The sequence below is a fragment of the Pleurodeles waltl genome, chromosome 7, assembly GCF_031143425.1.
Source record: "Pleurodeles waltl isolate 20211129_DDA chromosome 7, aPleWal1.hap1.20221129, whole genome shotgun sequence".
NCBI lineage: Eukaryota > Metazoa > Chordata > Amphibia > Caudata > Salamandridae > Pleurodeles > Pleurodeles waltl.
Genome location: NC_090446.1, coordinates 1,454,277,966 through 1,454,303,583, shown reverse-complemented (window position 1 = coordinate 1,454,303,583; position 25,618 = coordinate 1,454,277,966).

The following is a 25,618-nucleotide window of genomic DNA, read 5'->3' as shown; positions in this document are numbered from 1 at the left end:
TCCTGGCCTCCAAACGCGCCTGCAGGCCAATGTGTGTAAAGAATGTGTGCTGCCCTGTGCTTTGTCCATGCTTCAATCACATACATTTATTGGGTGTCGCTTGTGATTGCATTATAAAAATATTACAGTACTGATAAGTTATATGTGACCCCTCTGTAGCCAAATTGTATGGAATGTATCTCAAAAATGCTTTCCAATACCATTGCATGGACAAATGGCACAGTGCGTAAAGCAAAAAATGCTGTGGAGACCTCTGCGTGGAAAAATGGCACAGTGCGTAGTGCAAGCATATCTTGCATGTCCCTGGCAATGCGACATATGACGCAGCATTAGGCAAATCGGGTGAATACACCCAGAAAATGATGCAAAAGGCGTGGCAGCATACCAGGAAGAGTCTGTAATTCAGTTTCACTTTCTCTTAGTGATTGGTACTTGCTGGTTCTGTCTGGAGGTGTTTGTGGATTTTGGAGAGCCTTGTGGAATGTGTGGCTTGTCAGGTGTGTGCAGTTTGTCTCATATTTGTCTATGTGCGTTGCATATGCCTTATTTGGGCGTCAATAAGTGTGTCATATTGTGTAGTTTGTGTGTCTGGGTTACTTATTGTAGAAGGTGCGGGGGTGTTAGGGCTCTTTTTTCTTGTTCACAGTTCTTCGGTGTGTTTGAGTTATGTCTTGGAAGGGGAGAGTGAGCAGTTTGAGGAGAGGGATGTAGGAGCATTAATCTGGCTAATTGTCCACTACCTCCCTCAAAAGCTTGGGGCCGGATGGAGAGTGAGCCAAGGCTAAGTCTAGAAGAAAGATGTGTGAGCTGGAAGCGGGTTCACAAATGCTTGACCCATGGAGAGCAGCATCGACCAGTAGCAGAACTGATTGACTGATGCTGTTTCCAGCGAGGCAGACCTCTTAGCCTTGAAATTGCTGGACATGTAGGTGAGTGTGCGTTTTATCAGGATATAACATGATAGAACATAGAAATAGTTGTTTTGTTAAATATATGATATGCTCAAACATGACACTAACTGACGGTACTACAGTGATTGACTCTGGGGGACATTCATTACATTGTGCCCTGGGGATACAAACAATGTGTGTGGCATCTTGTCAAAACCCTTGCCACAAGTGTATTACAGAAGGTGTTGCAGATGCTTATCGAAGCCCTTATTTTATCATTACATTTGTAAACATATTTTTGCATCATCTTTATAATGAGAGGGTCTTCCATCAATTCCACGTGTGCTACGCCTTAGAGAAATTAGGGAATCGTGTTGCCTCTGCACAAACATCACCCTGCGGACAGGAGCAGTCAGTCACTTCACTTGGCTGCAAGGGGGGCCTCTCTCCCCACATTAAACTACAGGCATCTTACCCACTGCAGTGTAAAATAGGGTCTGGCATTCAAGTTAGCACTTTCTGTCCCAATGCAATTTACCTTTCAAAATGCTGTTTGAGTATTTAGCTGAGCAATGGATTTTTTTTAATAGGATACACTGTCTCTGTTAGCGCAACACACACCTTTTAAAAGGTGTTCCGTGATGCAACCAGTCAAGCTGCAAAATATGATAATTACTCAACCATAATGGCGCCAATAAGTAATTATAAAATGAGTACTCCACCAATCACCTGGTAATTAACTGGATTAATTAATATAAATGTTACTTTTAGTCGTAGACAGATCAGGTTTGGTCATACATACATGTGTATGTGTTGGAGGCTTTCCAGTGCTTAATTTGTCAATAAAAAGGTTCTGGTGCCCAAAGCCCTCCTCTTAAACTCGCGCCTGCTGCAGTTAAATGTGTGAATACCGAATACTGAGGCAGCGTAATCCTGAAGCCACCTCGGGCCCCTTCAATCCATATAAAGCCACTCCCTGCCCCTTCAGCTCACTCTTGCAGCTTTCTACTTCCTCCCTTTGAGACGCTTTTTCGTTTTTCCCTTCATCCGTCTTTCCCATATGTGTCTTTTGCTCTTAGCAAATGCTTGCGGCCGAAGAATAAGCCCCGGCCTTCAAAAGGAAGTGCGGTGCTCAGCACTGGAAACAACAAGCACAAATTAAGCACTGAGGCTTTCCCTCAACCTACATGAGGCTGTCAAAACCTAGTACTCTTGCAGGTAAGTTTTGTATGACATAGTTACAATTACTCTTCTATACATATAAATAAAGGGATTGAAATAAAAAATTATATAACTGTTGACATGTGACCAATGTCACACATAATTTTGGGAGATTAATATAGCCACTGTGCACAATGTATATTCAGACAATATGAAACATTTCACACATATCATATCTTTCACATGGAAATCATCGATTTGATGATGGCAAAGTAGGAAGTTCTTTACTGACAGTAATGCTGTAGGTATGTGCAGTGGCGTAGAGTGGGGGGAGCAGGGGGGGCCGGCCGCACGGGCGCAACATCTGGGGGGGGGGGGGGGACTCGAGTGCTAAAATCCACGGGTTAGGGGGCGCAAATTACTTGCCTTGCCCCGGGTGCTGACAACCCACGCTATGCCACTGGGTATGTGCCATGTATACAGTAGGGATTTATGATGGAACAATGCATGCGCATATCACGCATGCCTTTACAATGCGGTCTCTACGACGGCCGCTTCTTTACCACACATGCCTTTACCACGCATGCCTTTACAACAAATTTCGTTGTAAAAACAGATTTGATAAAGGAACATGCATGGTAAATTTTCCCCTGCCCTGCCACCTACACCTGACACCATACTCCACCTGCCCAACCCCTTAAAAATGCCCCTTCCATCCCCTGAGCCCAAATCCCCCATTTTACCCTGCCCTAAAACCTAAAACCTACCCTTTCCTAAAAACTACCTCACCCTTTCCTAAAAACTACTCCAACCCCCATCCCGAAACCCTAAAACCTATCCTGCCCTGTCCTTAAAACTACCCAGCCCCTCACCCCACCCTAAACCCTAAAAGCTACACTGCCCTGTCCTAAAACTTACCTTGCCCTGTCCTACAAACTACCCGACCACTCACCCCCACCCTAAACCCTAAAAACTACCCTGGCGCCCACCCCACCCTAAACCCTAAAAGCTACCCTGCCCTGTTCTAGAACCTAATCTGCCCTGTCCTAAAAACTACCCTGACCTCCCTAAACCCTAAAATCTACCCTCTCCAAAAACTACTGCTCCATGTCCTAAAAACTACCTCATCACCCACCCTGAATCCTAAAACCTACTCCGCCCTGTCCTAAAAACTTCCCCAACGCCAGCCCTAACCCCTAAAAGCTACCTTGCCGTGTCCTAAAACCTACACCACCCTGTCCTAAAAACATCCCGACCCCCGCCCCAAGCCGTAAAAGCTAGCCTGCCCTGTTCTAAAACCTACCTTGCCCTCTCCTAAGAACTACTGCACCCTGTTCTAAAATTACCCCGACCCCCACCCTAAACCCTAAAACCCTACCCTGCCCTGTCCTAAAAAGTACCACGCCCCACTCTAAACCCTAAAAGCTATACTGCCCTGTCCTAAAAACTACCCAACCCCCTGCCCTAACCCCAAAACCTACCCTGCTTAAAAACTACCCCACTCTGCCCTAAAAACTAACCTACCCCCTGCCTCCACCCTGAACCCTAAAACCTACCCTGCCCTGTCCTAAATACTACCCTGACCCCCACCCATGCCCTAAACCCTAAAACCTACCCCATCCTAAAACCTACCCCACCCTGTCCTAAAAACTCCCCCAACCCCCGCCACTGCCCTAATCCCTAAAACCTACCCTGCCCTGTCTAAAAACTACCCCCGCCTAAACCCTAGAAGCTACCCTGCCCTGTCCTAAAACCTACCTCGCATTTTTCTAAAAAATACCCTGACCCCCCCACCCCGCCCTAATCCCCAAAACCTATCCTGTCTTAAGAACTGCCCAGACCCCCACCATGAACCCGAAAACCTACCCCACCCTGTCCTAAAAATGACACAGACCCCCCCGACCCTGTCCTCAAAACTACCCCAACCTCCGCCCTCGAACCCAGTCCCACTTACCTCTCTCTCCTCGGTGCTCCTTCCTGTTCTGCCCGGACTGCTCTCTCTGCCGTTACCACGCATCTGTGTGGTAAAAGCATGCGTGGTCAATGCATAGCACTGCATTGACCCCACCGTTAGTGATGCTTCCCATACAGTAGTAGATGAGTATCCAAAGTAGTTATGCGTTTCATGTGTGGAACTGTCCATGGACTATACACACCTGATGTAGTACACAGTGACCAAATGCTATGCATCAAGGGAAATATATGGGTTTTGTTCTATCACAGAGCAAGTACACTATATCAGAGTATATATGTTGCATTTATGCCTACAAAGTGCAATGCTGAAAAGAGTGGATGTGAGGTCAAGACAGGCATCACATCACCATGATGCTAATGTGGCTGGCTTACACACATTTTTTTTAAACTGTTCTTATTAAGATTTTTAAAGAAAATGTAGGGTCACATTAACACTGTGAGGTCAACAGCAGTGTATAGAAACAACAGTAAGTCAATTTACATTCAATGCGGCTGGCTTACAAGCATGGGAGAATTTGTTTTGGAATGGATACCTCAGTGAGCAACACATATCCTTCAAGGCATGTTCCTCTTGCTACATGTGTTGGTGATTGATTTATACATATATATGAGTAAAATACAATAATAGTGTTAGGTATCTTATTTTGGTAGGCCTCTGCTATGAGGTCCGAAAACATATGATATCTAGGACTATGGTACCCCTGCAAGATGATGATTGGTTGGCCGTGTTGATGTAAGGCAGCACATTAAACATGTGTCAGTTGATGTAGACAATAATACATATATGTGTACGTTTCTGTTAGACCTGGCATCCTTGGAGTGGTTGCCCCTACTTTTTGCCTCCAACTTCCTGTTTTCTGGCTTAATTATTGCTGACTTTAGGATTCTTGTCACTTTACCACTTTTAGCCAGTGCTAAAGTGTAGGTGTTCTATACTCAAAAACATGGTGAGATTGATTTATCCACCACTGGCATATTCAATCTACTTGTAAGTCCCTAGTACAGTGCACTATATGTGACCAGGGCCTGTAAATTAAATGCTACCTGATAGACCAGACAGCATAGTAAAGAGGGCTGGGAGAAAGCTCCCAAGACACCTCCCCAGAATGTGGTCAGCTACATGCTGGCCCTCCGCAACCAAACCCAACGCTTCTGGAAGCAGGCCAAATGTAACCTTGAGGCCAGTCAAGAGGTGATGAATGAGTGGTATTACCGGAAGGCCACTCACCTGGAGACAAGGTTTGGGTAATGGAGCCAGATGAGACAGTAGAGCCAAGGGCTCTCCAGGACCGCTGGTCTGGCCCATTTGAGATCAAGGAGTGAAAGGGGGAGGCCACTTATCTAGACCTCAAGACCCCTAGACACCCCCTGAAGGGTTTTCATCATAACTGACTCAAGCCTCATTTTGAGAGGTCTGAGGTCAGTATGCTCCTTGTGACAGATGCCGGCATGGAAGAGGAGAGTGAACCTCTCCCCGACTTCCTCTCTGCCAAAGAAGGTGATGGGTCAGTGGAGGGTGTTAATCTCTCTGACTCCCTGACTCTAAACCAGAGAGGGGACTGCTATGACTTGTTCAGGCAATTCTCTTCCCTGTTTTCCCTTATTCCTGGACTGACCCATCTGTGTGTCCATGATATTGACACAGGAGACAGTGCCTTTGTAAAGAACAAAATGTGCAGGTTGTCAGATAAGGTGAAGGCCAGCATCAAGGAGGAGGTCTCCAAGATGTAGGCCCTAGGGGTTATTGAGAAGTCCAGCAGCCCCTGGGCCAGCCCTGTGGTGCTGGTGCCTAAGGCTGCTCCTCCCGGTGCAAAGTCAGAACTCCGGTTCTGTGTGGACTACCGGGGTCTCAACTCAGTCACACGGACTGATGCTCACCCCTTACCCCGAGCTGATTAGCTCGTCGACAGGCTAGGCGCTGCCAAATTCCTCAGTACTTTTGATCTCACATCAGGGTACTGGTGGATTGCCTTGACTGAGGGGGCTAAAGAGAGATCTGCATTTTCCACATTTGATGGCCATTACCAGTTCTGGCTGATGCCCTTTGGGTTGAAAAATGCTCCTGCTACCTTCCAACGGTTGGTTAACGGGGTCCTAGCTGGCAAGGATGCCTACTGTGCAGCCTACCTGGATGACATAGCTGTCTATAGTTCCAGCTGGGAGGAACACCCGCTCCACCTCAAGCAGGTGCTTCAGGTTCTGCAACAGGCAGGCCTGACCATCAAGGCTAGTAAGTGCCAGATTGGGCAGGGTTCCGTGGTGTACTTGGGACACCTAGTAGGTGGTGGCAAGGTGCAGCAACTCCAGGCCAAGATTGAAACTATCAAGGCCTGGCAACCACCTAGAACACAGACCGAAGTGAGAGCCTTCTTAGGCCTCACTGGATACTACCGTAGGTTTGTCAAGGGCTATGGTACCATTGTGTCACCCCTGACAGAATTTACTTCCAAAAAGCTACCTGGGTTGGTGAATTGGACAGAGGCTTGTCAGTAAGTCTTTGACTCCCTGAAGGAAGCCATGTGCACGGCCCCCGTGCTCAAGGCCCCTGACTACTCTCAGGAATTTATTGTGCAGACAGATGCTTCAGAGCATGGCATAGGGGCTGTTCTAGCACAGCTAAATGAGGAGGGTTTAGATCAACCAGTAGTCTTTATTAGCAGAAGACTATTACTACAGGAGTAGAGGTGGAGTGCTATTGAAAGAGAAGCATTTGCTGTGGTCTGTGCACTGAAGAAGCTGAGTCCATACCTGTTTGGGACTCACTTCCAGGTTCAGACAGACAACAGGCCCTCAGATGGCTCATGCAGATGAGGGGTGAGAATCCTAAACTCTTGAGGTTGCCCATTTCCCTACAGGGGGTGGACTTTATGGTGAAACATCGCCCGGGGATTGACCATGCCAACGCTGATGGTCTCTCCATATACTTCTGCCTTAGCGATGAGAGCTGCCAGGAGGTTGGGTAGCTCTCCCCACTTTCGGCTGGGGGGACACATATTAGACCTGACAGCCTTAGGGTGGTCACCCCCAACTTTTTGCCTGCCTCCCTACACTTTTTAGATACTGTTTTTGCTGGTTTTAAGACTATGCGCACTTTACCACTGCTAACCAGTGCTAAAGTGCATATGCTCTCTCCCTTTAAACATGGTAACATTGGATCATACCCAGTTGGACTATATAATTTACTTATAAGTCCCTGGTAGATTGCAATATATGAGCCAAGGGCCTGTAGATTAAATGCTACTAGTGGGCCTGCAGCACTGGTTGTGCCACTCACTTAAGTAGCCCCTAATCATTGTCTCAGGCCTGCCATTGCAAGGCCTGTGTGTGTAGTTTCACTGCGAATTTGACTTGGCATTTGAAAGTACTTGCCAAGCCTAAAACACCCCTTTTTCTACAAATAAGGCACCCCTAAGGTATGCCCTAGGTAATGCATAGGGCAGGGTGCTGTGTAGGCAAAAGGCAGGACATGTACCTGTGTAGTTTACATGTCCTGGTACTGTAAAACTCCTAAATTTGTTTTTACACTGCTGTGAGGCCTGTTCCCTTCATAGGCTAACATTGGGGCTGTCCTCATACATTGTTTGAGTGGTAGCCGCTGATCTGAAAGGAGTAGGAAGGTCATATTTAGTATGGCCAGAATGTTGATACAAAATCCTGCTGACTGGTGAAGTTGGATTTAATATTACTATTTTAGAAATACCACTTTTAGAAAGTGAGCATTTCTCTGCACTTCAATCCTTCTGTGCCTTACAATCCACGTCTGGCTGGGTTTAGTTGAAAGCTCCCTTGTGCATTCACTCAGACACACCCCACACACAGGATACTCAGCCTCACTTGCATACATCTGCATTTTGGGTCTTCCTGTGCTGGGAGGGTGGAGGGCCTGACACTTGCATGTCAAAGGACAGTAGCCTGCCCTCACACAAAGGACTGACACACCCGATACTGGGACCCTGGCAGACAGGATTGAGCTGAAAGGGGACCTTGTGCACTTCTAAGCCACTCTTTGAAGTCTCAGCCACTTCAAAGGCACATTTAGGGATTTAAACAGGGCCTCTGCCCCTACCAACTCAAACACTTCCTGGAGAAGAGAACCTGAACCAGACCCTGCATCCTGCCAAGAAGACCTGCCTGGCTGCTCAAAGGACTCACCTGACTGCTTTCTGTGAAGGACTGCTGCCTTGCTGTTGCCCTGCTGCCTTGCTGCTCTCTGGCTGTGGTGAAGAAGTGCTCTCCAAGGGCTTGGATAGAGCTTGCCTCCTGTTCCCTGAAGTCTCAGGACCAAAAAGACTTCATCTCTACAAGAAGGACTCCTTCTGCAGCAAAATTTGCCGCACAGCCTGCCAAAAACGATGCACAGCCTGCACCACGGTGAAAAGTTCACCACACGCCGAACCGTCACAATGCACCCCGACTTTGCATCGAGAAGATCGACGTAGCACCAGTGTAGCAACCGGAAATTTGACGCACAGCCCACCGGATCAATGCACAGCTGAGCCGGAATGACGCAGCCTGACTTCCAGAGAGGAGTAGACGCAGTACCTACTGTGCGGTAGAAAATTTGACGCAACGCCCACCGAATCGACCCAGCTCCTATGACAGGAAATCCACGCATCGTCCCCGGGGTGTCCGAAAACCCCACAACCCGAAGAGGATCCACAACCGAGCGCCGGAAATCGACGCACAGCCGTCCCTGCATGAAAACTAAACAACACATCCCCGTGTGCAGCCCGAGAAAATCGACGCACACCCCTTTGTTTCCACGCATCTCCTCTGCAGTTCTTTGCGGAGATTTTGCACACAAACCAGGTACTTTGTGCTTGAAAGAGACTTTGATTACTTTTAAAACCCTTAACACACTTTGTATCACTTTTACAGTGATATCTCAACATATACTTATTGCATTTTTAGCGTTTTGACCTGCATCTTATCAGATAAATATTATATATTTTTCTAAACAGTGTGTGGTGTATTTTTCTGGTGCTATATTGTGTTATTGTATGATTTATTGCCCAAATACTTTACACATTGCCTTCTATGTTAAGCCTGACTGCTCAGTGCCAAGCTACCAGATGGTGGGCACAGGATAATTTGGATTGTGTGTGATTTACCCTGACTAGAGTGAGGGTCCTTGCTTGGACAGGGGGTAACCTGACTGCCAACCAAAGACCCCATTTCGAACACTACCCACTACAACATCCCCTTAAACATTTCTCAGGCCTGCCACTGCAGGGCCTGTGTGTGGGCTTTTAGACTGCCATGTTGACCTGGCAAGTTAACCCTCTTGCCAGGCTCAAAAGTTTTTTTTAATACATATAAGGCACCCCTATGGTAGGGTCTGGACAGCCCCATGGGCAGGGTGCAGTGTATTTAAAACGTTAGGCCTTATGAGTTTTACATGTCCAAGTAGTGAAAAACTCTTGAATTCATTTTTACTACTTCACGGTTTATCTCTCCCATAGTTTAACATTGGGATTGATGTATTACCTTTTATATGCGTGATGTCCCACTGTGATAAGATAGGTATTTTGAGTTTGGTATCTCTGGACTCACAATTTAAAATGACAACTTAAGGTGAAGATGGATTTTAAGTTGCAAACCTGAAAATGGCAGATTTAGAAAGTTGGCATTTTCGAACTTTAACCATTCTGTGCCTCTGTGCCTGTCTCTGAAAACACATCTGGGGTGGGTGACAGCTGGACTTTGTGCAGTCCACTTCTAGACAGTCACACTCAAAGGGAGCTGTGGGAGTTCCAGTCCGAAGGCTCATAACCAGGCTGATGGGCTTCCTGTACTAGATGGGAGAGAGACTCTGAAACCTACACCTGAATAGGGATGTGCCTATCCCCAAACAAAGAGCTGCATATCCCCCTGAAGAGTGTCTGGAACCAGGGAAGGTAGGACAGGGACCTTGAGTACAATGGCCTCTCCTCGAAGTCTCCCCCACTTTAAAGACTCAACTAGGTATAAGTACTGGACCCCAAACCCCACCAATTGAGAACTCTGCTGGAACAAAGGACATTCTGCATGAGGAACAGCTGGTGTGCTATAAGAGAGACATCCACTTTTCTAACTGCATTGCTGTGTTGACCTGTTGATTGCTGCCACTTGCCTGGGAGTGAGAAGGACTAGATCTACACCCTTGAATAAAAGTTCCCCAAATGCTTGCTGAGCTGCCTCTTGTTCTTGAAGTCTCAGGGCCATCCAAGACTTCCCTCAACTCTGCTTTAGCTGCTGGACTCTACCAACCGTGAGTCCTGCCCTGCCAAGATGTGGCAATCCAGTCCTGAGCCTTGAAAGTGGGCTTTGCAGCTGTTGCCAGAACTGACGTAGTGATGACTTTGCGCTGATCAGAACGGAAGCAGTGCTCTTTGATGCTGACACAGTGCCAATATGACAACAACATGGGACCTGGCTGCGAGGCTCCACGACTGCGCAGCTCCAATTCACAGGCACGCTGCAAGGTTCGACGATGACATAGCACCTGCTTCAGAAGGGGTTTCACAACGCCGCTGGACCTGACTCCAAGGCTTGTTGATGACGCATCTACCCGACTGCGTGGATCGAAACCGAAGCATCAAATCTTTGGCACTGATGCTTGCTCCATCCTAGGTTCTTTTTAGTGGGTCCTGCATAGGTCCTATAGGCGGCCTGCCCTCCATCTTGGTCATTTTGAACGTAGGATTTTCCCTGGTCTAGCGTAGTCTCAAGTAACTAACTGGTGTGGAGTCGTTTTGTGGGGTTTTCACTGTGTTACTGTAATTTGTGTTGCACAAATACTTTACACATTGCCTCTTAAGTTAAGCCTGACTGCGGTGTGCCAAGCTACACAAGGGTGAGCACAGGTTGTGCTTCTGACTTACCCTGACTAGGATTGTGGGCTCTACTTGGATGGGGTGTATGCCTCTGCAACTAGACAACCAATTTCTAATATTTTTTTTTAAATTCATATTATGTTTCAGTGATATAACGGATAAATGCAACTTAACCCGATCACCTACAAAGCTCATGCTATTCATACTAATGACCCAGGATGGGCCTTTTATGCAGGGTTTGCTTAACTGAGTGATGGTTTGCTTTACTCAGCACAAGGGATGCATTAAATGGGGGCTGCAATGGTATTATAACATAGCCACACATTTTGACTTTATACCATATACAGACGTCAGTAGAATGTTACACTTTAGAATTTGTCAGCATTGTAAAACCAACCCTGAGAGGCATGTATCCCACTGAAATAAATTAATAATAATGCCTGTAATGCACCCTTCCACATCACAGGACGCTAGCAACCTTACTAAATGGCGCAATAATATCTGTTCGGGAGGTAACTCAGAGCATTGTAAATCCAGATGATTTAGCCAGCTCGAGGGCTTCTTCAACTCTTATCAGCAATAGAAGTGGTCACCTGGATCTGGAAGACCAGGATGGTGCCCAACGAAGAGCAAGGACCTCTCTTACCTAGAAACCCCTGAATGGGGCAAGAAGCTTGTGTAATATGTGCAAGCCCCCTCCCTCCTTACTTTTGCCCTGGAGGCTGGCCCACAAAGCACTGAGGCCTACCCAGTTCTAAGGAAAGCACCACATTTGGACAGTACCTGGGCATCTCTTCAGAACATACCAGTACCAATACCAATCAAACAAAATGGACATCCAGCTGTCATTGCACAACACCCTGGTGGTCTGCTTCACTGGTATTGATGAAAAGCTTAGGAACTTAAACTTAAACTCGCTCATCAAGCGAGCTCAGTCTGACACTGCGCTGGCATCAGTAAGGTGTACTTTCTCCCCAATAGTACATAAAGCCACTCCCCTCTGTCCTTAACGGCTTATTCTCTGATTTCAAACGACCTCCTAAGACTGCACAGGGTGTGCTTCCCCATACCATCACCATCAAACCTGTAGCCCAGGCCAACTTCAACCTTTTTGGCCTGCACCTCCTCAGGAGAGCAGTCAAAGCAAAAATTCAAGTAGCCCACTGGGGACAGTACAATCACCTCCTTCAGCAGAGCAAGCGGCAGCTACAACAAACTGGGATCTTGAGCCAGAAGATCTGCTGGAACCCACAATAATTGGCACTGTAAAAAGAACAAAGTGGGAAAGGTCGGTAAAAACGCTGCAACAAAGCGGTGGGTGTTAATACCATATTCAGACTACTGGCTAAACAAACAAAGACAGAGCGATAAAACCAGCTTTTCTGCCTCAGGAAACACCATCAGGAGACAATCTACCTAATAACAATACTGGTGAAGGACTTCTTACACTGTTCAGCCAGGCACCATAGGCGGCAACTGTGCCATGGCAACAAGGTTTTCAATGCACCAGGGGAGTTGTCACTGAGCAAATACACTTGAGATCAGTGGCAACTGCCCTTGCAACCTCATTAGTTAGCTCTGTTGACTGTGTGGAGAACTATGTGGAGAATGGGTTTTCTTGGCCAGAGGTCCCTCCTCCACCTACTCACTCCCTTAGGAGAGATGTACATGCCTCACAGACACCACCAGATATGCCAGAAGAAACCAAAATAATAATTTTACCTTTACTCCATTTGGACAGAACAAGAGCAACGGAACGTTTACATAAACCCACTCATTCAGTGCTCAAGGGGACTCCCCAGAGGGGGTCTGGTGTACTCACAAATGATACAGTCAGCATCCAGTGATCAATGTATCTGGAGTCCTAACAGATTTGGGGCACTGAACTTCTACATAAGATGGATATAGAGAACAATAAATGTACCATCTCAAAGCCCCTGGAAAACCCTTGACAACGGTGGACCCTTTAAGGACTGTCAATGGCCTTGCCAGTAAAATAACTGATCCTGACTTCCTTCAAATCATCCTTTTCCAGGAAACATGGCTAGCTGAACCATTTCACTTGCAGGGCTTTATGATTTTCTTTACCCAAGCCAGTAAAAGGGCCAAGTACAATAATCGACTGGTAGGCCTTTCAACCTATGTCTCCATAACAAGCTCTGTCTCAGTAAGGTAATTGTATTCCAACTCTCCAGCAATTAATTCAATCAAGATCAAAACTCAGGATCACAATGTTGAATTGAGATTGTAACCATAAACTAGGGACCTGATTCACAAAGGTAAAGTCTAACTTTACTACTTTTCATTATTCACAAAGGTAAGTTATGAGTAGTATCTTTACATCTGAACTCAGGGCAGGATCTCCACACTCGAGTGCAGAGAATCTGTCCGAGTGCAAAGTTTCCACTTAGGGTGCTGAGATTCCACTCTGGGTGCATAGTAGAATCTCCGCACTCAGGGCAGAGATTCCACCTCTAGTAACAAAACTCCGCCCTAGTGCAGACGTAAGGACACTAGTCATACCCTACCTTTGTGGATACCGAAATTCGTAAACTGAAACTTTTGGGCTAAGTTTACCTTTGTGAATCGGGCCTAACTACATTCATCCTAGAGATAAGGAACAAATGTCACATCTAATTTACTCTTGCAAGGAACTACTGCAGGAATGAAGGCAGCTGCTAGGAGCACCATTTAACCAAAGAGGGATCTGCACACAGAGGCAGGCAGTTCTGTCCCGCTTCCCTACAGGAGATCTGCAGCTGAATTGCCAGCTGGTAAAATATCTTGTGAAGGTAGAAAAAAAATGGCAATACAGGACAGTCAGGTCCCTTCCTCCTTGACCACCACCAAGGTTCAGGAAGGTCCTCACGCCAGCTTCTAACCGCCTCGAACAGTTGCAACTTGATTGTGCTCTCATCTTACAAGATGTCCACATTGCAAGCCAGACTCCAGCACTATTCTCCCGTAATCCGCCTACTAAATCGTCAGTAGCTTCCTAAAAACTGGTCCTCACCAGCAATTAATGGCCTGCCTGCATCATCATTTTGTACAGTATGAGGAAAGAAGCTCAGTGGCCCGACTGCATCATCATTTTGCGCATTATGGGAAGGGAGGCCCAATAGGAAGAATCTGTCTACCTCCTTCTGTAGTGATGGCTGCTCCCCAGCCGATTCTGTGGGTTTTCATCAAATCCTTTGTCATACAGCTAGTCTATGGAGACATTTCTTGTTTTAACTGAGGATGAGGGATTGTAGCTTTTTTCTTTTAACATGCTCATACCTGCATTCACCTGCTAGTAACCCTTGTTGTAAGATGCCAAACCTTGTTTATACCAAGCGTACTGAAGGATCCTCACTCACAAAGGGTGCCATTGATCTTCATTCCCCCATTGTCTATGTTTACTGTGGCAAAGGGAGACATCTTGCCAAAAAATAATCTGTTTATTTGTTCTGTTAGCAGCACTAATTGCTGATGTTGTTTTATTGTTAGTTTTGAACCTGTTCACTGTCATCTTAGGCATTAGTTGCATGCCATTTTATTTTTAACTGATGGTTATTTATGTTATATTGTATGATTCATTTTATTGCAAGGAGTTTAAATAACCAAACACTTAAATAAATAAACTCAAACTAAACCATAGAAGAGTTTAAGGCCTGATTTAGATCTTGGCAAAATCAGTCCCGCTGTCAGCTTTCCATCAGATAATCAATCTGCCAACATGGTGGTCCCCCGCTCTAGTTAGATGTTAGCGTGACCATGGGTTAAACTCTTTCGACAAACCGCAGTCACGTCCAGGATTGTATATCCATACCGATGGCACAATAGGCAAAAGCGGCTGGTGGCGGGACAACAGACAGTTTTTCTGCTGGGCCAATCACAATATGCCATCCTGCTGATGTAACTGTGATAATTAAACCTCCACACCTGAGTTGGCAGAATCAGAGGCATATAAGCACAAAACTCAACTTTTTCAACATTTGTACTGAAGTGGGTGTTGTGCGTGTCTCTGCCTGTTTAGCTGGTACATGTGGGTCTGGTGTATGTGGTGCATGTTTGGGTGTGTGTATTTGAAGGTGTGCGGTGGTTAGGTGAGTGTGTGTTTGCATGTGGTGGGTGTTGGTATGGGTTGCTTTTCTGTGCGTGTATATTTTTGGATGAGTGTACTGTTGAGCTGCATGGTATGGTTGTGGTGTATGTTTCTGTGGTGATGGGTTCTGTGGGTTTGGGGGTTTTGGTGGTAGGTGTTGTTGTTTTGTTGGTGGTAGCGGGTGTTGTGGTGGTGGGTGTTGTGGGTGTGCTGGTTGTGTGTGTGATTGTGTGTGTAATGTATGTGGTGGTTGTGGGTGTGGTGGTTGTGCTTATTGGTGTGGTGCTGGTGTTTGTGTCTGTGGTGGTGGGTGTTGTGAGTGTAGTGGTTGTGGTGGTGGGTGTGGTGGTGCCTGTGACTGTGGTGGTGCATTTTTAATGCATTTTTTTAAATTGCACATGGTTATCACTAACTTGCAGTTTCCTAAAGTTCATGTGTAGGAAATGCTTGATACATGTGCATAGGGAATCGCAAATAGGAATTTCATATTTGCGATTTCCTATTTAGAGAATCGCAAATTGCGATTCCCTAATCGGAATCACAATTTTAGGGAATCACTAAAAATTGTATTTCCCTAAAATGGGACTGCAATGCCTTTCATACATTGTGAAAGAGTATTTCACAATTGCAAACGGTGGAATTTTGTGCAAATGCAAAATAGTTTGATACACCTGGTCCTAAGCCCCTGGATGCCATTCACAGTTCCTGTCAGGATTACAGAGATGCTGCGGAAGAGGTAAATAGCCTTTTCACTGAGTGCAGCAGGGGGGACAGAGCAGGAGCGAGACCCCAGCCCTTTTAGAGGAGAGGGGTTAACAAACTCGGGGAGGGGGAGCAACAGTGTCAGTGGAGATGAGGGTAGCAGCTAAGGAGAAAAATGGAACAGGAAGGAGAAATATGGAACAGGTCCTGAAGGGTCCACCGTCCACCACCAGTAGGGACTGGTCACTTGTGGAGGCCTCCGAAGATGATGTAGAGCTGGTAGCCTTTGTGCCAGTCCACTAACACTCCATACTACTTTGTCCTTCGGGGTCTAATGTTTCTGCGCCGGAAACACAGTGGCCAGCTGCTTTCCAGCATCATGACCAATGTCTCCTCACCTGCTGTGGATGATGCTGAAAAGACGCAGACAACATTTTTATTACATCTGTGTTAAGAAAAACGTTTACAAGGTTCTTTAAGAAAACACTTTTTATACTTTTATTGTTTAACCTGCTGCAAGGCATTAAAATTTAGGTTTACTTTACCATTACCCCATGCATGTTAGGAATATATCATGAACCCACTGGCTCACAGTTTTGCAAATTACCATCACTGCTCCCATCTCATTTTAGATAATTTCTCTTATGAACTTCTAGTTTCTCATGGAATTGTTAATTACCTCTGTAAGGGTCGGATAGGTTTTTTAGAATAATGAACTCATGTCACCAAAAATATTGAGCAAAAAAACGTTATACCATGTACATTGTCCATCTGAAAAAGTCCCTTTCAAAAATTGCTTTCCTTCTAGGTTGAATTATCATCTAGACATAACAAAGGAAACAAAAATGTTGTCTTATGTGTTAGTCTGTGACCATCAGTCCATGTTCCTGTCTGTTGCCATTTACCTCATGTTCCTAGTCATTTTGGATCACATGTTCAATATTGTTTGGTCATTATACCAACTCACCAATGTGATGTTTGGAATATCCACGGTATCATATGTGCATGTTATGCTGTGTCACCTGTAATATGGCCAACATAACCTCCACACAATTGTGATGGAATACAACACCTAACAGAATCATAAATCATGGCCTGTTTGGTACAACTGTCCATAATACCATTGCCAAAATTCAAGTACCTCTTTTGTACTAGGCAGACATGTGTCTGTGCAAAACAGCCCTTTTGTAGTGAGAATACATCTATTGGCAACCTTTAGCACAAATTATTACACAAAACACATAATCATGCACCTTGTGTCAAACTTACACATTCCAGAACACTCGTGGTGCATTGGCTGTGTGTCAACCTTTATGTTCATGTCTGAAAATATTGCTATAACCAAAAAATGTTAACTAACAATAAGAACATAAAATATTACTTACCATCTAGATGCTGCTGTGGGGATCTCAACTACCCATCAAGATCTGGATAGGCCACCACAAGTATGCAGGCCACTAGGAGGCCAGTGTGCACCGCACACACTTCCGACATTGGGAGGACTGGCCGAGCTGGACTTCAGATGACCTACAGGTCCAGTGTTGTAGGTCCTCTCACCTCTTGTGGAATTGGAATCTTCACCGCTTATAGAACCTGAGGGTCTGCACCTTCTTGGCAATGGCCTTCCATATCACCTTCTTCTAATGGGTGTTGACCTGTATGGATATGAAAAAAGAAAAAGAGAAATAAATGGTGAGGTTTTGTTTGTCTGTACTGCTATAACATAATTTTTAAAAATCCATTCCAATAATTTAGAAAAAAGTTAGTACAGATGAATTCCTAAAATGTATTATTTCCTAGAAAAGTCTAAATTGTAGGGGTCTGTTGAGTACCCTCATCACTGTTTATATCATCATTTAAAAAATCCAGACCACCACAATGATATAGGCTAGTGTTCTGAAACATTTCCTGTATTGCATTGAGCTACTTCTAATCAATAGATATCATTGAAAGCTACCGAAAAACAAACAACTTGTACATTGTCAGCGCACACCCCAGATTCATTGGCTTAGTGCCTAATGTTTTCAGAGCCAGATACTATGGTTAGAACCTCATGCTGTGACTAAAGGCACTTTGGAAGGGCTGCCATGTGTGTCAGTGAATGCACTTTTCTTGGTGATCTATGAACATGTGCGTGTAGGTAAGGGACATATTTGTATGGGTGACTGAAAGCCTGTGTCATATTTACTTTCAGCACAAGACATACCTTTCCCAATATGTGGCACCATTACATGTATATTGCATATACATACTCATTAATCAGAAAATGGGATAAAATCAAGGTACACAAAAGAACAATTCAGGCAAGTTCATAACTTGAAAGGTTTTGTCCTGCACTTTACACTTATCTTATTTCAACATATGTCTGTAATTTTCAAACATACTTGTGGCACATTTTCTAATGGCCACTGGAAGTAAGGGGCATGTAGTTTGTGAACTGTAAAATTTGATTAGTGAGAAAATTGAAATGAAAAGTTACCTTGCTCATTCATATAACGTTTCATTTAAGTTTTTAGACACTGAAAAACATTTTTAGACATCATTCTGTTCCCAGCCAAATTATTGAGATGACTGCACTCCAATCACAACACTTCACTCAGGAACAAAAAGGTACAGTTCAGCCTCTGTCATTAAAAAAATAAAGTTAGTTGTAAGGACATTGTCCATTTAAACATCTACCTGTTCCTCTGGTTTCCCATAGAGCTGGCTGTACAGGGACAGGACCTCTGTTATCAGCAGTTCTAAAGTCTCAAGTTAGAAGTTAGGGGCCCTGTCACCTGCTTTGCCCGACATTGTGGCTCCCAGAGGTGGATATTAGCAGCAAAGTGGGGGAGGTGTCATTGGCAGCAGTAGTAGTAGGCAAGTGAGCTTTTTTCATTACCCCATGTACATGTACAGGACGTGCGTGATCGTCAACGTAGACGGACACAGCCACTGGTGTTCGTACATTGCTGTCACACATGTTAGCCTTTGGCTGTGTCCATTATGGAGTGTTACACCTACTATGCGGTCAACTTCTGCAGATGGCCATTGAATTGTGAATGTCCTGACTGCAAGGTCAGGCATTCACAATTTTTGCATGTGAACCAGTGTATTTTTCAATGTTAAGTGCATCACCACCACTCAAAGGGTAGCTAGTTTGTTTACATATACAAAATATGTGCATTACTGTTTTCTGTGAAAGTTAGAAAGTATAATTTAAAGAGTCACTGTGTTTAAATGCGATAGTGACGCAGTTTAATTTACACTTTTTTTAATACAGGAAATTATTTAAAAAACTGTAAAAAAATATACAGTATTATTTTCAAAATATAGCAGACTAATAAAAAATTGATGTCTAAAGTTTCAACATCACTGAAAGGATGGTGTGCAAATATGTGTCACAAAAACCTATGGAATTTTTCAAAGACATAAGATGTGTGTTGATCATCAAAGAATGTATTGCTTTCCCATCTTAGGTTAAATATCTCATATGAACCCAGGGATAGGTCAAAGACGACAGCCTCTAGTGTTTTGACTATTTCCAGACTTTGCCACCATAGAGGAAAGGGATATCATAAAAGAAATCAGATTGAATAGGCAAACTATTCTGAATTTATGTAATCAGCTGGAGCCAGATCTTCTGCCTCACAATAGGAGTCCCAAATCCATTACACCAAAAGCGAAAATCATGGCAGTACTCCATTTTGTGGCAACAGGATCCTTCCAATACACTGTGGCAGTATCTGGAGACATTTCACAACCAACCAAGAAGTACTTTTTTCAATGATTAGACATATCAGCAGATTCATCCAGTTTCCACATAATATGGATTTTGCAAATGTGAAGGGAATTTTTTATGCTTTGGGTGGCCTTCCACACGTGATTGGAGCAATTGATGGCAAACATATTGCCATAGTGCCCCCATACACCAGAGAACAGGTCTATCGCAATCAGAAAAACTTCCATTCAATCAATGTGCAAGTTGTCTGCTGACCTGATTTGTGCATCACCTGCATGTATGCCCGTTGCCCCGGATCAACACATGATTCCTTTGTACTACAGCACAGCAGAATACGCCTGCAAATGTCACAACTTAGATCTGAGAGGAGGGCCTGGCTTGTTGGTAAACACAAATTGTTAATCTGGATATTAGTATATTACTAGTTTGAGGAGCTACAATAGGTTCATATATTTTGTGCAATGTTTTTTTTATATTTTTCATAGAGCAGACTCAGCTTATCTTAACCTTTTAGCTGCTGGGCCTTCCCCCCCCCCCCCCCCCCGCCCCCAGTGCTGAGCCCTTTATTGGCTATTTAGGGTGGTTCGCACTAAGGCCTTCATAACTTTTTTGTCCACATAAGCTATCCACGCCAAATGTGCGTCCTTTTTTACTAACATCCTAGGGATTCTAATGGTATCCAGAGTTTGTGGTTTCCCCTGGAGGAGACCAAGAAACTAGCCAAAATACTGTACAAATTTCATTTTTTTTCAAACAAATGGGAAAAAAGGGCTGCCGAAGAAGGCTTGTGGTTTTTTCCCTGAAAATGGCATCAACAAAGGGTTTCTGGTGCTAAAATCACCATCTTCCCACCTTTCAGGAACGGGCAGACGTTAATGAGAAAACCACATTTTTCAACACAAATTTGGCATTTTACTGGGACATATGCCATTTTTACTATTTTTGGTGCTTTCAGCCTCCTTCCAGTCAGTGACAGGAATGGGTGTGAAACCAATGCTGAATCCCGGAAAGCTAAACATTTCTGAAAAGTAGACAAAATTCTGAATACAGCAAGGGGTCATTTGTGTAGATCCTACAAAGTTTTCCTACAGAAAATAACAGCTGAAATAAAAAAATATTGAAATTGAGCTGAAAACAACAGCCACTTTTCTTTATGTTTTACTCTGTAACTTTTTCCTGCGATGTCAGATTTTTGAAAGCCATATACTGTTACGTCTGCTGGACTCTGGTTGCGGGGATATATAGGGCTTGTAGGTTCATCAAGAACCCTAGGTACCCAGAGCCAATAAATGAGCTGCACCCTGCAGTTGGTTTTCATTCTATACTGGGTATACAGCATTTCATTTGCTGAAATATGAAGAGTGAAAAAAAGGGATCAAGAAAACCTTTGCATTTCTAAAATGGGCTCAAGATAAGGTTTTGAGGAGCAGTGGTTATTTGCACATCTCTAAATTCCGGGGTGCCCATACTAGCATGTGAATTGCAGGGCATTTCTCAAATAGACGTCTTTTTTACACACTCTCTTATATTTGGAAGGAAAAAATGTAGAGAAAGATAAGGGCTAATAACACTTGTTTTGCTATTCTATGTTCCCCCAAGTCTCCTGATAAAAATGATACCTCACTTGTGTGGGTAGGCCTAGCGCCCGCGCCAGGAAATGCCCCAAAACACAACATGGACACATCACATTTTTTCATAGAAAACAGTGCCTACCTGTGGATTTTGGCCTCTAGCTCAGCCGGCACCTGGGGAAAACTAGCAAACCAGCACATTTTTGAAAACTAGAAACCCAGGGGAATCTAAGATGGGGTGACTTGTGGGGCTCTGACCAGGTTCTGTTACCCAGAATCCTTTGCAAACATGAAAATCTGGCCAAAAAAACACTTTTTCCTCTCATTTTGGTGACAGAAAGTTCTGGAATCTGAGAGGAGCCACAAATTTCCTTCCACCCAGCATTCCCCCAAGTCTCCCAATAAAAATGGTACCTCACTTGTGTGGATAGGCCTGGTGCCCGCGACAGGAATAAATCACACAAGGGTCCTTACATGAGGCAGCTGTTGACCCTGGGGTGATCCATTCCTGACCCAGGCACTAGATGAAGGCACTCAAGTGGGGTAGTGTTTTTATCAGGACATGGGAGGAATCACTGGGTGGTAGGAATTTTGTGGATCCCAGCATATTCCTGTAGTTTGTGTGACAGAAATGCGAGAAAAATAGAGTTTTTATTGAACATTTCAGCTTTGCAGGGTATTCTGGGTAAGAAAACTTTGGGGAATCCACACAAGTCACACCTCGGTGGACTCCCCTGAATGTCTAGTTTCCAGAAATGTTTGGGTTTAGTGTGTTTCTTTATATGGCCGACAAACCCAGGACCAAAAACACAGGTGCCTGCCTTACAAAACCAGTTTGTTTTGCAATAGATAATTTTGATGTCTCCACAATACGATTTGGGCGGTGGAATTTGGGGCTGAACTAAATTGGGGAGCTCCCAAGAGAGCGCTCTCTCTTTCTCTCTGCTTGCTGCCGCATTCACCTGCTCTCTGGGTTGGGCTAACCCTCTATTACCCAGTTGCACAGACTGCTTGTGAAGGGACAGCAGGACTGTCCTCATCATCTCCCTCATCATGTACTGGAAGAGGAGTTATCGAATGGGACTCCTCCGACTGAAAAATCACTCCCAGAGTCTGCGCCATTGTCCTATTCCTCAGATGCTGTCTCAGTATCTGATGTCTCAGTCTCTGATCCTATGTCAGAGCTGTCCTCTATAACCCGAGTGCGGGCAGCAGTTATCCATCAAGATGCCATCTCTGCTATTGGCTAAACTCTTGCTCTAAAACACCTGCCTACGTAGACAGTCACAAAATCGATGGTGTGTGTAAGATACGTGCAACAGTAGAGGCCACCTTACCTGCGCTTCTTCCCTCAATCAGCACGTTCTTTCAAGACACTCAAAAAACACCTTGTCACATACCATTTGTCACAGTCTTTTAGCACCTCCTTAGCCCAGTCCAACAATCATTATTGGTGCTCCCACTCCCTCCTCCTCTGATTCCCTCATTACCACTCAGCAAAAGTGCCCTTCATCTCTCCATAGCCACCCTCCACCCCGCACATACATTTCATTTGTATTATAGCGCAGGTAATGGCTGACTTTACTAATGTACTCTGCTATTTACATAAAATACAGATTTGCTCTTTGCAGTAGGCATATAAACCTTCTGCGCTTCTTTATGGCACTAAAACTGCCACTAGACAAGTCTGACCCTTTTGTAGCAGAAACATAATCACAATACTTACTTGACTTTTTTATTGCTGCCTAAAAGCTACAGTTGAAAAGCGTCAGTTGAAGTATGTGCATTGCTTTGAAAACGCAAGCTGCAACTGCAAGACAACTGGTGGCAAATCTATATATAGATATATATATATATATATATATATATATCACTTTTATATGTGGGTCTGGTTTTCCTGGGGGCTGATCGCAGCCCCCAGGGAAACCACACATGTATTGACAAAAGTGAAACATATATATATATATATATATATATATATATATATATATATATATATATAGATCTATCTCTCTCTCTCTCTCTCTATATATATATATATATATATATATATATATATATATATATACATGGATATATCTATAGATAGATCTATAGATATATATATATATATACATATATCTATAGATCTATCTATAGATATATCCATGTAGATAGAGATATCTACATAGATATATCTATATAGATCTATATAGATATATAGATATATATATATTTTTTTAGTTGTTGTATGGTTTCCTTGGGGGCCAAAAAAAAATATTGCCCCCACAGGGGGTCGCCCTGCCCACGGGCTACTCCCTGTCCATTTATTTTCTTTTTGTTTAAAAAAAAAAAAAAGAAATAGCCCCTGGGAGGGGGCACCTCCCTTTTTTCTTTTTAAATATGCCCCCGGGTGGGGGCGTTTTCCGAGGGGGCCAACCCCCCCAAGTGAAATCCCTGGTGTCTAGTGGTGTTTCCTGGCCCCTGATCACAGCTGTGCTGCGATCGGGGGCCAGGAAACACTTTCAGAAGGCTTCGTAAGCAAGGGGCGACTCTCCCCTTTCTTACGAGGCCTTCCCGAACGTGGGGAAGGCCGTTTTCCCCATCGGAGCAGGAAGCGGCCGCAAGACTGCTTCCTGCTCCGATGGGGAAATCAACATTGTTACTTCAGCGCACATCACAAAGGGGCGGGGGGAGACATGGAAGAGCTTCCGTGTCTCCCTGGGACCAAAATAAAAAAAAAATAATCCTCAGGTGCGACGCACCCGAGGATTTATTAACCCCCTCCCTGGTGACGGCACAAGGGAGGTAGTGCAGGCGTCTGCCAGTGGCCGACGCCTGCATTGAAGGGGTTAACCAACCATGGTTGTTAGCACCGCTGAGGAATCCAACAACTTCAGGGTGGTTCCGCTTCAATGAGGCCTATGGAAGAACACAGAGGCCAGTGGAGTGGGGTTCTGGGCTCCTGAAGGCCAGATTTTTCTATCTGGATAAAACTGGTGGAGCCCTCCTCTACTCACCCAATAAGGTTTGCCAAATCACCATGGCCTGCTGCATGTTACATAACATCACCTTTCAACTGAACATCCCATACATTGCAGAAGATGGAGACCATGATGAGAACATGATGAGCCACCAGGTAAGGATATTGAAATGCCAAATGAAGATGATAGTGGTGAAGAGGAAAGACTTGGGGGTGAATTTGGCAGATGTAAAAGCCCGTCCACCAAAATCCCGACGGGCAGGTTGCTGCCAGTGTGGCGGCCTTCCCGTGGGCCCCATTACGAGTTTCCCGCTGGGTAGTTTCTGCCTGCTGGTCCAGCGGGAAATGTCCTACAGCATTGTCTCTGGCTCATAATAAAGCTGATGGCAATGCTGTAGTGCATAGGGTGTACTAGCACCCGTCGCGATGTTCACTGTCTGCTAAGGGGTCTCCATTGGGCCCCCTGCACCCTGTCCCCACAAGCCGTTTCATGGCAGTGCTACTGCCATGAAACGGCTGGTGGAGAGGGGAGTCATAATCCACCCTGGTGAATTAGGACTACCAGCACAGCCAGTCCGTCCTGTGGCGGTAAAGTGGCAGTACTGGCGGTCCAATTGTGGTGCTACTGCCGCAGTCGTAATGCGGATGTCGGACCGCAACATTGGCGACAGTCCAACTGCCAGTTTTAAGACTGCCAGGGTCGTAATGAGGGCCTAGATGTACGTCAAGATGTTATTGACCACTTCTTCACATGAGTGTAGGTATATTTTAACAAAAATTATACATTCAATGTCAGAGCAACTTGTAATGTAATGAGCATATCAGTCTGCACTGGACATTTTTTAGAAATGGGTAGGTCCGGAAAATTCATGTGCAAGGATGTTTGTTGATTAAAGCTTTGACAAATTGATTACTGTATTCATGTACATTGATTGTTCTAAGTAATTGTGTCCTCGCATGTTATCATTTTTAATGTGTCTATTTTCTCAGAAAAATACATTACTTATTTCCTGCACTTCTCTTTTAGGACTCTCTACCATGCCATCTTCATTTAGACATTTCAAAGTTGTGACATGTGCAGTTATATGCTGTTGTTGCCAAGTACAAAGGGAACATCTGTTGATCCTGTAAAAGACACACAAACTCTTTGGATTTACAAATCTTTTACAAAAACAACTTGAACATTGATTGTATAGGCATTCTTGAGTTGCATTAGACTTGGTTTTTGTTGTATGTTGCTACCAAGGCAGTATGTGCTGCTTCACTTGTTCTAATCACTTGTTCTAATCACATGTGTGATTTGAACCATTGTATACTCATCTCCATTCACATTTGCTAATTCCACATTTTGTGTTGTGTATAAGGCTATTAATGTGTCACATCATTGAAGCACACCACTTAAAGTTGGTTGTGACATTCCACAATGTATTAGATTGATCCTCTGCCATGATTTTGACTACTGGTGTTATTGATGTGGGATTCTTCTTGTGAGTCACGGGGTCTGGCTGCAGCTGATGGCATGAATCAAGATTAGTTTGCCTATTTGAGCTGTTTTGTTGTATTAAATTCCCTTCTTCCATGGTGTTAAGGTCTGGAACTGTAATTGTAAGGATTGCACAGACTAATTTGTTAATGCCTAAATTGTATGTTTTTTTCCTTTTGTTTGACCAACAAATCTTCTTTGGAAATGGATGTAATTGATACATCAAATTTTGTACTGATACTGATTGTTTTA